The following is a 17171-nucleotide window of genomic DNA, read 5'->3' as shown; positions in this document are numbered from 1 at the left end:
CATAGACTGCTCCAGCTCCACTGCCATAGGGACAGATACAGGAAATCCTTCCTGCCACATGCCATCTCACTGTACAATAAAAGCTAAATCATTGTTCTGCACTAATCAGTCCAATTTTGCACAACTGCACTGTGGCACACTGCTGTACATATATTTACATATACATATCTGCATTTTTTAAAATCTTTGCAAGGACTGCTCTAAGTTGCTTTTTATATTAACTGCATTTTATATTTTTACAATTCATAACATTTTATATTTTATTTTTATTTTTTATTTTATCTACAACTACTACTCAGTGGCAGTTGTTATTTTGTCTTGTCTCTATGCTGTAACTGCGAAGTAATTTCCCTGCTGGGATGAATAAAGTAATTCTATTCTATTCTATTCTATTCTATTCTATTTACAGTAAGGAAAGGGACATTAATATGTTAACCTCAAAATTAGTCAAACTCCAAGCAGATTAAGGTTTAAAGTAATCCTGTCATTTGTTTCTTTTGACTGAAAGTCATGTTAACCATTTGGAATGGCACAGCCATAGCCCTGACTTGAGTCTAGTACAAAGAGTCTTTGTAGTGTGCAAAATATTAGGGTAATGGCAAGGAGGCCTGCCAGCCTCACAGATTTGGAGGTTGTCACCAAAGACAAAATAGATAAGAGAAATTAAAAACAGAATTTTCCCCCCTCAAAATTGATTATCCCTTTACCTTGCAAATAATAAAATACAATAAATAAGGTCTATAATCTGTAATTTATCTCTGAGTTGTTGTTTTTAATTTTTTTTTTTTTTGGGGGGGGTTGGGGGTGGGGGTGGGGGGGGGGGGGGGGGGTGGAGGTTGGTTAAAGTTTAATTATATAAAAATGTGATGTGTGATTTTGGATTCTGACATGTTGACAGCCATCCAGAGCGCGGCGGCTTTAAGGAGGGAGGCGTGGTGCTGCTGTTTTGACCGACTTGTCAGAGCCGTCTCTCCTCACTACACCCTCAGCTGAATGAACAGCCTCGTACACTCAACACGGGGAGATCTGGTCCTCGCTCCGAACCCACATCTTCTGCATGTATCTTCTGTCTGCCCTCTGACAGCCTCCCAGGATTATTATTACCGAGCGGTGACAGTTTCCTCGCACAGAATCTGGAAGGTGAGTCCATGATCTCTCCGGGTATGGATGGTGAAGGCAGCGGCGTGCCGTGCTGGCTCTACCCCGCAACTCGGATCGGCAGGGGCAGACTGACGCGCAGGCTGCAATCGGTTGGAAAATGTTTAGACTTTAGATTTTGGTGTGAAACTGTGCGGTATTGCTCCTTTTGACAAATTCCCAGTTTTTAATTTGTAACATTGAAATGGGTCTCACAGGATAGGAAATGAATCTTTGCTTTGCAGCTGAGCGTGCCTGTTAAGGTCTAATACTGGATTTCAATCTTTGTGTAATGCGTTTTTGATATAATTTTAGAGACTGGTGATGAATAATTGTTACAATACACCCTATCCCATCAGTTATGAAAAAACCTTATAGGCCGCCATCATAGGCTTATTGGTTAATTTATAAGCACTTCTGCGCATGACAGTTTTATGTCCTCTTTATTTCCTCTCAGTACCTTTTTATATCAGCAACTGGTAAGCAGATATGACATAAAGACGGGCAGCAGTGTGCATTCACACGCATTTGACCTCGATTTTATCCCGGTGTCGTGCGTTCACTGGGCTAATCGGCCATATGTTAATTCTGGTGGGTGTCCATAGAGGGCGCTGTGCCCCCTCAGCTGCTGTGTCATCCTCATTCTGCTTCAGTTAAGACCCTCGTTTTAATACATGACGTGCAGTGATGGTTCAGATCTCTAAGACCATTTCAAATTAGTTAGAAGAGCTATCTTATTCTTCAATTACGTTAATTTTGCTGTCAATTGCTGGAAGTTCTCAAATTCCCAGCTATTGACTGAGAATGCTGTTTTTTGTTCATCTATATAACAGCACTTTACTTTAAAGGAAAGTTAATTAGAATGAATTAATTAAATACAATAATCCCTTTTTGAAGGCATGTATTTAGATTCGTTTGCATGAGAATCTCAGAACTATACTAGATGTGACAAATCCTTCAAGCTTGTGGTAAAGCAGCAGTTTGCCTCTCCTGAATCAAACTTGGCTGCAGGAGTTTTTCAGGTTCTGTTTTCCATCCAAACATTGTCACGTCAAAATATTTCTTTCTCTAACACAAACCAGGAGTTTGGCTGTCTAAATATCCGAAATGAGGGAAAGGGTACCTATTAATCAAGGTAGATAGGTGCGTTGTGAAACTATTATTTAAATACAATAAAGGAGAGTTAAGCCAAACGGTTTGGGTCTTGAGGGCATCTTCCACTCTTATGTCCCATGCATCCCATGTGGGTTTATAATTGGGGAGTGCACTCAGAGCTGTTTAATCTGACTGAACATCTGGTAGTAATGCAGCGATGGGTCTTCTTGGCCGGTTGCTGAGGCTTTATAAGCATAGCAGCATCCTAAGCACAAAATGATCACCCACAAAGCTTTTATTGAGGAGTTATTGGCACATGCAACATTCTTTTTCAATGGATCGGGGCTGCAGTGCTTTGCAAAAGTTTACACTCACTTTTCCACATTTTTTCCACGCTGCAACCATGAACATGACCGTTTTTGACTTATGGAATAGACCAGCACAAAGGAATGTGTAATTATGAAGCGTAATGAAGAAAAAAAATTCATTGTTTTCCATAATCATCTCTGGAGAAGCTGTAAACATCCATAGATCAAATGAGCACAATAATAATTAGTGACACAATTCACAGATACCACAATTTTTTTGTGGTTGAGTGACAAGACAAAAGGGGTTGTTTTAAAATAAAAGACCCAAGAAGTTCTGTTAATGCTTCCTACAAGCCAAAAATACTCTGGTCAGATAAAAAGAAAATAAAACCTTTGGGGGTCCAAAGATCCAAGGAGATTAATACTGTATATCACCATCTCCATGGGGACACACATGTCAGTGGAGATTATATTTTTCAACAGGGAAACTAATGAGAACTGCTAAGAGGATGAAGTTAAATGCAGAATAATACTGGAAGAAATGTCTAGATGGTGCAAAAGAGTTGAGAGTGGGGTAGAGATTAAACCTTCTAGCAGGACAACAACACAACCCAAATTCTAGGCAATGGCCTAGTCAAAGTGTAGAAATAAATTTGGAGCTTAAAGCGAGACTTGTGTTTGTTTCAAATGCTGTCCATCCAACTTGTTGAGCTTGAGATGTTTTGCAAAGAAAAATGGGCAAATATGTCTGCTTCTAGAGGTGCAGAACTACAAAGTATTGACTCATGGCATGCATATTAAATTTTCATTAAAAATGCATTCAGCACTCCTTACCTTTCCATTATGCCATACTTTATGTTGGTTTATCACATATAGCCCCAATAAATACATATAATTTTGTATTTATTATACTTGAAATTATGAAAGCATATATTGATGTGAACACTTTGGGTGCTTTGGGAAAATCTGGTAAACTCTCAACTGAAAACAAAAGCACTTTTAAAAAGAGCATTATGGGTTTGAGGATTGGAATAGATTATGACATAGAAATGACATTTTTATCTTGCCGACCTCACACATAAGTGAGTGATTGCAGGATTTATCCATTCAACTCTGCTCGTTATTTTCTACAATTTTTGATCCACATGGCGCAGGCATCAACAGACTGCTCACTTCAACCCCACCAGACTGTGTTAATGGCTATCGGTGATGGATGGATTTATTGAAAAGCCCTGCTCTTTAGCAGGCCGCCGCTGTCCGAGCAGAGCTGCAATCCACTGAGCTTTTAATACGCTTTAAGCTTTTCCACAGGTTCAGCTTCAAGTTAGATTTCACATGCAAAACAGAAATCTCTGTCTGATTGTTCCCAAGTCAGGCTGGGAAAGCTTGATCCTACAGAGTTTTTTTTTTTTTTTTTTTTTAGGTCTAGTGTTTTGACTAAAGAGCAGAATCCTTTTTCAGCTACCTGTGTGTTTTCAGAGGACGGGGGCTGGGGGAAAGAAAATATGTCTGACATCCAAGAGTAACTGAGCCACTGGGCTGAGGTGTTCTGCTTTTGGCTGCAGCACTGCTGACTGAGCAGAGGGTAAAACACGTGCGTGTGAGTGTGTTTCTGTGGCAGGAAGGATGAGTGGAAGCCTTGATCAGCACAACGTGGCTGGGAACTGACACACAAGGGTTCTGATTCTTAAAGTCTAAACCACCATGCCATACAGAGGAGTGGGAAGACAGGACCACTGTTTCGTGGTATGTGGCTGAGGGGGAATTTCAGTCAGATCTTATAGTGCCTGGTGTTTTGATTGACAGGTTATCTTGACCTTTGAGTCTCCAAGGTGAATGTCTTTTGTTGCGGATCTAAGACTGTTGAGCTGGAACAGAGGTGTGCCATGCTGCTCAATTCGTATTTCTTTCTGTATTCTTGCAAGGCCTGCTTTCCTTATCAAAGCATATTTGTAGTTTAAAATACAATTTTAATCAATTTCAATGTTGCACTACAAATTTAGATGTGTGACTATGTCACCCATATAACTTAAAACTTCACCTAATGTAAAGTCTGAAATAATGACAAGCTTTGACAAATGCATTTGCCCATTAAAAGAAGGGATCAAACGTTTGATTAGAGGCAAAGGAGTCACTTTTAAGCATTGTTAATGAGCGAGAACATTGTTGATGCAAAATAAGCTACTGTAAGCTACTGATGTTTGACTGAATCATCTTCAGGTTACCTACTGATTCTATGACTAAAGTGAACATATTCTTGTTTGGACTCAATGCAGCATTGTCACGTTTGTAGCAAGCACCATAACATCTCCACTGAGTGACCACAATGTGGCTTTGAGCCAATCTCTGCTTCTCTTCGTGTGGCGGCACACCAGTCCACTGTATCTCTGCAGAGTTTCTGGCTCAGCCCAAAAGGACGTCTGGGAGTAATTAGCCGTGATGGTTTGAGGAAAAACCAGACAAAGTATTGTCCGCATCCCACCACCTTTCCTTGTGATTGTACTTTCATATGAAAAAAGGCATAGGATTTCCTTTTTAAAGAAGCTTTGTTGAAGAAAAGGCCAAATTTGGATTACTTACTCTGCCCAAAAGTTGGATGATGAGGATAATTCACTGGTCAAAAATGAAACGATTGCATTTAAAAAAAAAAAAAATTACGATCATTTGAATGCAACATACATAAGCAGGATCAGGCTGAGATGATGATAAAAATATTTGTTGTGGACGTGGTTACCAAATAAAAAAACACATTCAGTGAAGTGTCTAAAAATCAAGTCAGGGAAAGCCCAGTGATATGTCGACCTGTAGTTGTTACAGAGATATCAACTTAAATTTTCGAGCACAAATTTCTGATCTCTATCGCTGTCTTTCAGTCAATTACATTATGAGATGATGTGCTTACTAAATTAAGAGCATCAATATGATTTCATCAATGCTTAAGTGTTTTTTGTTTGAATTAGGCTGCCTTTTGACGGTAAAACCGTAAACCTGAATTCTGAAAGGAGAAACAAATATTTTTAAGTTGACTGTCAAACTTCTCCAGATGTTTAATTTTAATATATAAGCACCTGGTTTCTCTCGGTGGACTGAAATTTCAGGATAATTCAGTGTATAATGGGACAATCCGCAGTGTGATCTGGTCCATTTCGTCAATACAGTAGTTGGGGCTGTTCTCTGTTGTACAGAACCTCCAATTGAACACAACAGGAATTCTCCTGGTGTGCCAGAGATCCTTGGCGTCAGATCAACCTAAAGTTTACTCAAGTGTGAAGCGCTGTGATATAATCTTAATGCACATCTACCAGTGTCTCTCATCCTTTCTGTTCGTTAGATCCAAAATTGGTGTCGGGGCCCTTATTTTGCGTCATGAAGCACTGAGTGGGGGGTCTTGTGATGATTTGCAGATACTTTAGTGGAGTCAAAGATTGCTATTACTTATATCACAGTTATTTACAAACGTGTTTATGGAATTAGAATGATGCCAGTCAAAAATCTATTTGTGGCTAGAACTAATTAAAAACAAGAGGCATGTGCAACTTTCTGAATTATTAGAAACACTGTGTGTACTGCAAAATAACCTGGAAAGTTTATATAACTTATTGTTGCAAAATACAAGGGGTTTAATGCTTACATCTTTAAACAAACATCTGAAGCATAATTTGGGAGGAAATAAGTCCCATTGTACTCATGTTTACACAGAACAAGCTTTCCAGAAAAATCTCAGGTGTTTTACTGATAACATACAAAACCAGATCAGTGATGAATTCACCGCTTTGCAAACAGGAAACTGACAGAAAGGCATGAAAGAGCTCAGAGTGACTATTTACAAATTGTCCTCTCATTCAGTTGAGCTCATTTTCACAATGACAACTAGCTGATGCACTCAGTGAAAACATTAGTGAATCTAAGAGTCAAGTCAGTATCACTCTTATTGAAATTTGGTCTCTAAGCAGGCAGATGTTCTTGCAAGGTTTTCAAGTGAACTTGATCATTGCTTCTCCAAGTTATTTGAAGGTCTCCTTTGGCTCACTAATCTTTTATCTATGTTTAATGTATACATTGCACAATGCATAAGCTGTTATGGTCTGGTACAAACAAAGAGTGAAGAAGCAGAAATGTTTCTTAAGGAAAGAGGAAAGACTTTACAGAATGGAGGAACGGAGAGATTCTTGATCTCAACTCTAAACCACTTCAAATAAGTCTTGGTTCTTTGAAGAGCTCTGAAACTTGAGACATCACAACAACTGTTAAAGTTACAATGTTATCATTTGAATTCAGCTGTATTGAGATATGTCACTTGGCTCAAGTTGTTATTCCTTCTATATGATGCTTTGACTTTGTCTCGAGGGATACTGCAGAAACAGTGCAAGACATATTTTGCTACTCCCTTGCTTCGTTATTTAATTGATTCCATCTGATTTTATTTTCCACAAACCCAGAAGCTCCAGATTTAAACATGAGAAGTAGCACAATACTGCTGCTGTTAATTAAAAGCTTTCCCCTGAAATATGAAAGAAACGCCCCAAATCCTGATCAGTGCAGAGGTTGTGGGGCTTTTCTGAGCTACTGTGGTGTTTTTGAAAACAGTAGTTTGCTTCCTTGACTACTTGATTAAATGTGCATGTTTCCACTGCTGCTATAAATGCCTCACATATAAATTGAAGGTATTTTGAGGCTTGGGTTGACTGCACTGTTCTTTTCTAATCCCACTGTAAAACTGCATGATTGTCAGATGATTAGTTTGTGAATCGCAGCAGAGTCCAGGGAGCAGATGGGCACGTAAGATTGCCTCTGACAATTATTTCCCCATGAATGGGAGCCATTTAGCTCACGGGTAATAGAGGTTGAGAATGTACTAATATTTCTTTCCTCTGTGACAGCCATCTCCCCCTCTTTGGTCAGTCGTCTTTACGCTCCGTCCCTCTTCTCCCATCAAACATCAATGCGCTGGTTGTTTCAGTCTCCAAGTAGTCACAGGTAATTGGCTCCCGTCAAAATAGGAAGCAGGAAGGTGGGTAGAGACTTGGGCATCCAAACACCATGTTTCTGCCCCGCGACTGGCGTTACCCTGAGCTACCGAGAAAGGGTTTTGTCAGTGGAGGGAAGTGGAAGGGGAGTCCACCCGAGCACGTGCTACGTCATCGAACACAAAGCAGCTCTTTCACTTGGGATCTGGAGCACATATGGGATCATTTATAAAACCTGCAATGTGTCAACCTAGTCCTTATTCTCCTGGCTGCAGGTTTCCACTCACCTTTACATCTCAAATTTACTTTGCTTCTAAATTTACAGTGGAAGGTGATGGCTGGATGTGCTGCACAACTGCTTCTCCTGATACTGATGCAAGCCTATTTTAAATCCTTTTCGATGTATTTCTCGCTGGAATGATTTTCTTTTATTTTTGAAGTCACTGTTTCTCTTTAAGATATTCCCATAAAAGTTGAATTTATTTGAGGTGCCGTTTTCCTGTTGAATAAAAAAATCAATTCATAAATGAAAAAATTAAATGTAACCATGTCGAGCCGCTGCTCCAATAGTAACACCATGCCAAAGTGACATCATATGCAGTGACTGGCCTCTAAACTACACAGCTGGGTGCAGATAACGGAGCAGCATGGATGTTTATTTTCCACCGCCCCCCTCCTTTGCATTCCAGCTTCTTATTTATAATGGCCATGATCTCCGGCACTGGGGGCTACTTCTATAAAAGGAAGTTTGAAAACTTTTGCAGACCTTCTTGAAAAAGAAGGCTTTCTTGCTGCATTTTCATGAAGATGTAATCTTTAGATTTCAAATTAGAAGTCATTTTTCCATCAGTTGCTGAAGAAAGCAAAGCTTTTTAGGTTTGCTCAAATGTCTTGAAAAAGCCTCAGTAAACTCAACTGTCTACCAATTTATTTACCGTTTTACTTGCACTTAAGCCATTACATATCAGTTTATTTTTCTAAACTGAGAGAGAAATTATGGCAATAAATATAGAGGTGTGTACTCAAATCTTAGCTATAATTCAGTTTATATGCTATGTTCTGAAAACTTTAATCCACTTTTGTCTGATGAAATATAATAGTAGTACTCCTGCTCAAACATAAATAACTCTATTAACTCCTGCTTTTAGATATTGGCAATGTGACTCCAATAACTGTATTTTCCTACTGTAAAACATGACTAGAAAACAGACAGCGGCTTTAAATCATTGGCTGCCCAATGGCGCATGAATTGTCAAACTTGCAGGGAAAAGCTGATGTCTAGTCACTATAAAATGACTAAAATGGTATATAGATGAGAAGGGGTGAAATGACCAGCTCTTCTTAGGATAAATACCTTGTGTACCTTTGATCAAATTGTCGTCTTTCTCATCATGCCTGCTCTTAAAACCCAATAAGAGTTAATTACACTAAGCTCTGGAAAATTAACCTTTGAATCGGTTGTCCTCAAACCAATGCCAGAGCGTATCTGATTGTTTCTTTCACCCACCTTCTCCTGAGGGGAAGCCCTGGCCTTGTGTTTTTTTTTTTTTTTCTTGTTGAATCGCGTCCTCCCTCAATTAGCACTAAAGCTTCTATGTTAATGGTCCAGATGTCCTCTGTGGCCTGACACCTTATTTAATTTGCAACAGATGAGTTAAACATATTACCTTAATGAGGTCGTTTACCAGTGAACTGTGCGGATTTGGCTAAATTACCTATTGGAGGCCCACACAACCCTCTGGCCTCTGAAACTTAAGGTGACTTGAAGGTTAAACAAGTTGGGAAGAATGTTGAGTTCATGTTTGGATTACTAAGCATCCTTTTAGTAAATGCTTAAATAGTTTTATAGTCATGCATTCTTTCAGACATGTTCTTCCAAGTCTTCACTTCTAACCTCTCTCCCTCCATCTCCTGTTTCTTTTTTGCTGCTCTGTGCAGCTCTGTTTTTGTTTGATTGTGGGAAAATGTCTCCACTGTCCGTGAGAGTCCACCGCTCTCTGGACCGGCTTTTCCCTTGGGTGTCCTCCGTACTCTGATACGCTGGGCCCCACCACTGCTGGGCTCTGGGGCCCTTGTTGTCTCAGCAACCACTTGTGGTAAGAAGCAGAATTCATTTGCTGTCTCCTTTAGGCTCTCTCAAACAGCATTTGTAAGGTATTTGTTTGACCTGAACCCTCATTTTTATTGTCAGGCTCGACAGCACAATTTTTCTTTTCAGATTCCAGTAGGGAGGCTTTAGGGCTTTCAGCATAGTCATAAGGAAGACTGGCATAAAGTACTCCTTACCAATAAATCACTTTAGATGCTGGAATGAGATTAAGTCGACTCTTGATGGGTCACAGATTTGAGAAGGGCCCAAGCTGTTGAAGGTTTACTTTGGCCGTGTATGCAGAGTGCCGATCTTGTTATTGACCTTGATGTGTGAAGTTTTTGTCGTACGACAAGCAGTTTTGTTAATCAGACCTGCCATTTGACTCTTGTGCCCTTTCATCTTTCCTCCGTTGTCTAGCTTTTCATGGATGAAATCTTAAGGTATGCCAAAGACTAGTCTTCAGTTCTTGAAATGATAATGTTTTATAATATTTTTGTGTTTATATTTTAAAATGGGTGAGGATGACAAAGAGTGCTTGAACTAAGTGTTTGGAAAAGTTGGACATTTTTCACGAAGAATGGACAGAACCACAGGAATGTGACTTTACTTTAAAAATCCCATTTATCTGTAAATTTCACCAAGAATTGGCCAGTTCTCCAAATAGCATAGCCGTCCTTCTCAATCTTCAATTCAATTTGAGTAATTCACTTTACTGGCATGGCTAATGTGTTTTACTGAAGTTATCTAATGCAGGAGCACCTCAATTTAACAAGATTTATGATGCAGATGGATCCCATTCACTTACTGTATTTTCACTAATCCATCATAATAATCTTATCCGGATTCCATCTTCAGGGGCTGGAAACTCAAACTAACATAAACGAAAAGACTGGAAGAACGAGCACACTGTATTGGGCCGGGATCACTCCAGAGATCTCACATTGATTCAAAACCAAACTCCTAAGGAGTAAAACATTTTAAAAGATAAACACCATCATAACTCTTCCACAGAGTTTTAGATGACTAAATTTGGCTTCTACATTCTTCCCATGCATTTCTTTTTAATTGTGTAATAACTTTGTGTTATACTTCAAAGCTTCTTAAGTAGAATAGAAAGCATTGATGGGCATTTTTACTGTGGGCTTCAGGCTTCTCGCAGACCCTAATGCATCTTCTGAGCTCACTGCCATTGCTTTCAGTCTGAGCATTGAGATGGATTTAGCAGTTAAAGATCCTGGAACAGTGTTGTAATTTTTTTCTTCTTCTTTTTTTTTGCTGTGGTGTAACTAAAAAAAAAAAAAAGCAATCCAAACAGTGGACCTGAGCCATGTCCTTCATGCCAGAAACTTCTTTATTCAGAATGACAAACTGCTCAGTTGGCACGATTACAGCATTCAGGAGAGAAATGAATACGGTTCTGTCTCTGGAGAGAGAAAGGGGGTCTTCTGCTTTCGTCCCTCAGGAGAGCAGATTGATCTCCAGCAGGCCTAAATGGACTGTTGAAAGGCGAGGTGTTTATTTGTGCCGTTTTTATAAACGGCACCACTTCTCCAGATCTAACTTCATTGGTGTGTTCTCCATCATCTGGAAACACTAACAGGCTGTCTTATTTCACTTTGCTTCAGTAATTCTGACATTCACCTGCAACTTTGACCTCATTTGTCCCTCTCTACGTGCCCTTTGGTGTTTCCTGAGACTCTGTGTGACATAAATAATCAATATTGACAAAAAACACAGGTGCTCATGTTGGTTCTGGTTCCAATTTCAAAATTCATGTTCACCTCCCACCACCACCTTCCATCAGCCTCCTACTCTTCCTCCCTTGCACTGGTCAGCAAGTTCTCTGGGCAGAGTGATGTTTTTCTTCTACGTCTCCTTGTATAAACTATCAGCCATCAGCGTTAAGGAAATCCTTCTGTAAACAGATGACAGGAGACTGTTGGACAAACTCAAATGACCTGATCATGTCCAAGTAACTGTGGAGATGAGGATATTTTTAGATTCCAGTTTCTTTATCCATGTCCCTGTGTCCCTCATTGATGGTTGTAGAAATGAAACATTCTTATTTTTATAACTCTAACTTTCACAGTTTTTTTTTTTTTTTTTTTTTTACTCATGTTGTCCATTTCTGTTGTTTGACCATAGACAGTTTTGGCATTTTGCACTGAGAAATTAGAGAGCCGACTCAGCTCCTGAGAGATCCATCATCTTTCACTTGTTTACTTGCTGTATGCAAGGATGTTCATAAATGGTTCACCTCTTTGTTGGTATTTCTATGAAATTCTAGTCAATAAAAAGTAGAAGAAAATAGTGTCTTAGGTGTGGATGTATGCTATGTTTTCACCAGTCAGAAATAGGCTACTCAACAAACAAAATGAACAGGATTTGTTTAGAAAATGTGTTGAAAATGCTGCGAAATTCCTCAAAAATGTTTTTGAAGGAGCTTCAGAGAGCAGACAGTTATTCACAATTGTAAAAGGTCTTGTTTTTAGTATTAAGTATTAAAAAAAAAAAGATTGGCAGTCAGACAGATTGCTGTCTGTGCACACTTGGGTGGGGAATGGTTGAATCTGGGAGTGATGGTGAGATGAGCAGTAAAGCTCCTGTGTGTGTGCCAAACCAGCAGACATACATTAAATGCACTGTTCTGGATTAGCAGTGCAGGAGGTTGATATATTTTTCTACATGTAATAGCTCTTTTTCTTTTCAGTGTCCAGGCCGGTGTGCTCCTTCAGGCAATGATCCATTGTTTAAAAACCATTTGATGTCCACACTCCCTCCATCATCTCAGTTTTCATCCCACTAACGTCCCATTGTCCAGAAGTCAGAGATATTTCAGACCAAACGATATTGTGGTCATCGGAGGGGCAAATAGGGGTGACAGAAGGTCAGGGTAGTGATGCCGCCTGGCTTTCCTCAACGTCATCCGCTGGGATTTATGGTGGCAGTGGGGGTGGATTAAAGGTATTAGGCAGACAAACTAGACCCTAGGTTCAGACACTGTGCAAATACTGCTGCATCCATCCACTAACATGTCTACTCCTGCCCACTCAGTGCCTTTCCACCTCCTCTATTATGCTGACAAGCAGAATCCTTAGAATAGGCAGTTAAATAGCAGACCGACCGAGGATGGAGATCAGCTGCCACATAAAAATAACATAAATTCTTATTTATTATTATTATTATTTATTAAGGGAAATGCAGTCAGAATTTCAATAATAAAATTGCAGTTTTATTTTGGTAAATTCAGCATGCAGATCCAGAAGTTTAGGCAATACATATTTTGATGGCAACCTTGTTTTTTCAGAAGGACTGTTCCGTGTTTAAAACCTTTTACCCTGTTCCTTTCTGTCTGTCCTTTCCTTGCATCATTACAACTCCCTTGCACAGCTCCAATTCGCTGCCAGGTTGTCATGGCGACCGGCCGCGGTACATAAACCGTCCGAGGTCTGGCGAACCCAGTGCAGGGAGTTTTGTGCATTCCTTATCTCTCACTCGCCGCAAGGAACACATCAGCAAACTGAAGCCTCGTTTAATTTTGCTTTGATTTTACCCTTTTCTTTTTTTTTTTTTTTTCCAACAAGGCTGAGAAATGAAATCTTTGAGGTCTGAGCCACTCATACTGATTTTATAAGTGTTTGGGAAAGGATGAAAGAGGCTTGTGGAGACAGAGTTGAAATAAGAGGTGGTTATGTTGTTGAAATGTTGGAAATTTTCAACAATCCATCATATTTTGTGTCTACTTAATTCAGACATTCACATATGAAAATGAAAAACACATTCTTACCATCCTGGCTTTACTTTGGTTAGATTTCATCCAAGATCTGTTGAAAGTGGAGATGTAGCTCCCGATTTTGTTCTGCGTGATTTTATCTTTGATGAAGAATGAAGGGAGGAAAAAAAAACTGCTTACAAGCCAGTAATGTGCAGTTTCCGGTTTACTAAGATTTTATTTCTTCTTTATTCCCATAACGAGAACACGTATGTAGAGATGAGCACAGCATTTCAGATCATCTCCAAATGAAACATGGTGACAGGTGAGGAGCACTAGCATCCTCCCGCCCCCATTGCTCCACCATCCAAATGTCAGAAATCGATGCTGGTGCTTTTTGAAAAGGCTGCTTTGAAATGTGTCAGAAGGTCACTGAGGTCTTATATTACATCCTCCAAAGCATTCCGGAGGGGAATTGTATGCGCCACAGTTACTTTGTGTTCCTAATAGTTCCCCTTCCCACTACAATCCTGCTGCTGTGGGAGGAAAAGAGAAAAGTCAGACTCATTGTTCTGGGAAGGAAACCAAGATGCAGAGAGAGGAAGAGCAGTGGGGGGGAAAAATTGCTGACCCACATTTCTGTTTCAGTTTCTACCGGGACACAGCTTTAGGACCTGGCCATTTAGCTTAAACGGCATGTAATCGGGACAATGTGTGTTGACAGGTCTCTGCCAGAGGAGATGTGATTAACTCAGATTTGGAGTACGAGGCCAAGGTTTTTGAGCAGGTTGTCATTCTGATGAAGTTTTTTTAAAAAAGACAGCTGCTCATATTGTTAGAAACATTCTTGGCTTGTAACCTGTTCTTGTCCAGACACTGGACATGAAAACATTTTTACGTCTATACTCTGTGTGTGACTGAGTAAAACCTTTTGCTGGATCTTGAGATTGTACTACAATTTCACTGTTTTATCTAATAACATGAAAGAAAGACATGGAATCATTGATGTCATTCCTACAAAAGAAATGGAATTCTGTTTAAAGAATTAGTCTGGAAAGTTTTACCACACAACTCTCTTCTGCCCTTTACATTTTGCATGAATAGGGTCACATTTTAAAGGTGTGAAAACCAACAAAAAATACAAGGCAAGGCAGTTTTCGCAAGATATTGCCAAAATTTTCAATTTCTCACATATTTAAAAATATTTTTGAGATAAAAATGCGTGCACTGGTTATGCCTGTCAATATAACAAATTTTGCTGAGCGATTAATTGTCTCAAAAATTATTGCAATAAATAATAATATTGTTTGAAGACCGTTTTACACTGATTTAATGGAAATGACATAATAATGCATGCGATTTTCTGCCAAAGATAGATACACTTTATTTTCAAAAGAACACTTAACACTGGAACTGATTAACAAAATTAACAAAACAACCAAAAACAAAAATAAAATGGATTCTGGTTAATGGAGTCTCCATTAACAAAAAATGTACTTGAATAAAAACTAAACAACATAAAGCCAAAGTGGAAATAAATACTGCATTCAACCAAAAGAGTACAGATTCTGAAGTTTGTATACTATATTGCCCTTCATTAGATTTAAACAGAGAAGATGGGCACATCCGACTACCTGATGCAATAGTTCACACTACACGATTTTTTGCCCCGATTTTCGCCTTATGACAATCTTAGAACAATGGCCGTTCTATGTGTGTGGTGTGTTACGGTAGATCGTCGTGGCCGCTTCAGGGGTTTTCCCCGACTGGGAGCTTAATGCAGCCTGTTAAATGTGACAGGCAGCCAATCAGAAAGCGCGGATTCCCTCCGCGCTTCTGAGGGGAAATTATGGAGGGGAATCCATTGGAGATGATATGTGAAAACAACATTAATATTTTTTTTCAACATTTCGTGCAAAGAATACAGAAATGACAAGGGGAGGAGTTGGAGCGAAATTGCAGTTGATAAACCCCATAACTTTTCAGCTGTTCTTCGTTAACATGACAAAAATAGGTTATAATGATTTTCATTCAGTCAGGACTTGCTTACATTAGCCACATGCATTGCAGGTAGATTGTAGTAAAGCATTGATTAATGCCTGGCTTAAAAATGTGTTAACTGGACTTGTAGCCATTATTTGGTGCCCATTGTTGGACACCACAAGGCACAATTGAACCTGATCCTATACAGAGGATTTCTGTCGGCTAATGTGTGGTCTCTCAAGTTTTGAAAATGGGCCGACAACTCTTAAGATCGTGTAGTGCACGCTGGGCTTTACACAAAGGAAATGAGGAAGGGAGGGTCAGTGGAGAGCACAGGAGTTGAGCCTTTTTTCATTCAGTGTCATCAACAGAAAGAGAAAAAGGCCGGAAGAAACGATAAAACCGATAATTAAAATGAGGTCGATAGTTTTAATTTATCGTGCGATTAATTGATTTATTGTTTATTGTGACAGGTCTAGCACTGGTCAGAGCTCTCTTTTTTCCCCTCTCTTCTTTTAACTAAACCTCTTGTCATTGTGCTCTTGCTGTGCTGACAATCTGTTGTATTTCAAATTATTGGAGGCCTGCACAATTTTAGACGGCATCGCTGCCTGAGTTTAATCTTCATGTTTTGCAGTATTCAGTGTGGATATGAGATCTGTTTCTGCAGCCCGTCTGTGGAAAATCCTGATTTGTGGATGTGTTTGTTATGCCACAGTGGTTTCATTTGAACTCCACCAGCCATCACCCTTGTGATGGAGAGTCTTGTTTGCTAGCTTGATTTCACAAGCGTTGTGGGTGTTTGGGTGTTTTTTGTTTTTTCTTATATATACACTTTTAGCAACGGAAAATGAACAAACAACTTTGTATGGGCATGTCAGTGTGTGTCATTAAGAAAGCAGATGGATTTCCAAGCCACGTGCCACTGGTTTCCAGTCTAAGGAGCCCACTTGGAGCTCAGCTGGCTTTAATCAACGCAATCGTTTACCACTCGCGTGGGTGAGTGGTGCTTGATGAATCCCTAAGCGACACTTCCCCTTCCACCTCTGCTCTCTAGCAACACTCCACACAGCATGGAGTGATACTGAATATATTTATATTGTCTCTCTTAAGCACACAACAGTGAGATGGCTGAATGTGTGCTCCCACACTTCCATCTGTTTATTTAGTCATTCTAGTTCACATAAACATGCATACCTATAGGATTACTGTGATTCCTATGTTTATTTTGTAGCTTTTTAAGAGTTATGTCCTAATTGCTGTTTATAACCAAAGAAAATTAGAGCATAATTTTATTTAAGGGTGAAAGTAAATGTGAGGTTCTCAGGTGCTGGTTATGTTACTTTCTTGGAACATTTTGTACATTTGTATTTTGGGTTGTTTCCTACCAAAAATGTCAGGTCCAAAAGGAGCCACTAACCACCAGGCTTTTCATATTCCAATGTTTATTTGGTACTTGCTTTGGCAACCAATGATTTCAAGAAATTTTCAACAATCCACTAATAGTCTGCTAGCAGTTGTGGTTATGCGAGGCCTATGGTTGATTTGTACTTGCAGGAGGCTGCTCAAAGTTATTTTAGTGTGATCAGGGGCCATATCCTGTCATATTTTATTAAAGTCAACTGGACAAAATGAGACTTTGAGCTAGGAAATATTAAATTTAAAAACTGTGTAAAGCCACAATATGCTTGGAGGAGCTGTGATCCACAGTGTAGGTGGAAGAATCTGTTGACAAGACAACTAGTCGTGCACTCGCAACTCTGATCTCTATGGTAGAATGGCAAAAAGGCAGCAATGTTAAAACAAAGCCAGTAGCCAGACAACCCATGTAGGGGATACTTCAAACACCTAGGAGAAGAATTGGTCTGATCTGTTAA

The 17171-nt window shown here is 39.5% G+C and overlaps 1 protein-coding gene across 1 annotated transcript in view; it reads left to right on the top strand.

Moving 5' to 3' along the window:
- The first annotated feature begins 959 nt into the window (after positions 1-959).
- daam2 (dishevelled associated activator of morphogenesis 2) overlaps positions 960-17171 on the top strand; it is a 103038-nt gene continuing 86826 nt past the window's right edge. The window contains exon 1 of the mRNA XM_028000214.1: positions 960-1140. The gene's annotated coding sequence lies outside the window, so the exon portion shown is untranslated. The remainder of the gene's footprint in view (positions 1141-17171) is intronic.

Source organism: Xiphophorus couchianus, chromosome 19 (assembly GCF_001444195.1).
Source record: "Xiphophorus couchianus chromosome 19, X_couchianus-1.0, whole genome shotgun sequence".
In the NCBI taxonomy this organism is placed as follows: Eukaryota; Metazoa; Chordata; class Actinopteri; order Cyprinodontiformes; family Poeciliidae; genus Xiphophorus; species Xiphophorus couchianus.
The sequence above is the reverse complement of the archived record's forward strand: the minus strand, read 5'-3'. Positions and strand labels throughout refer to the sequence as shown.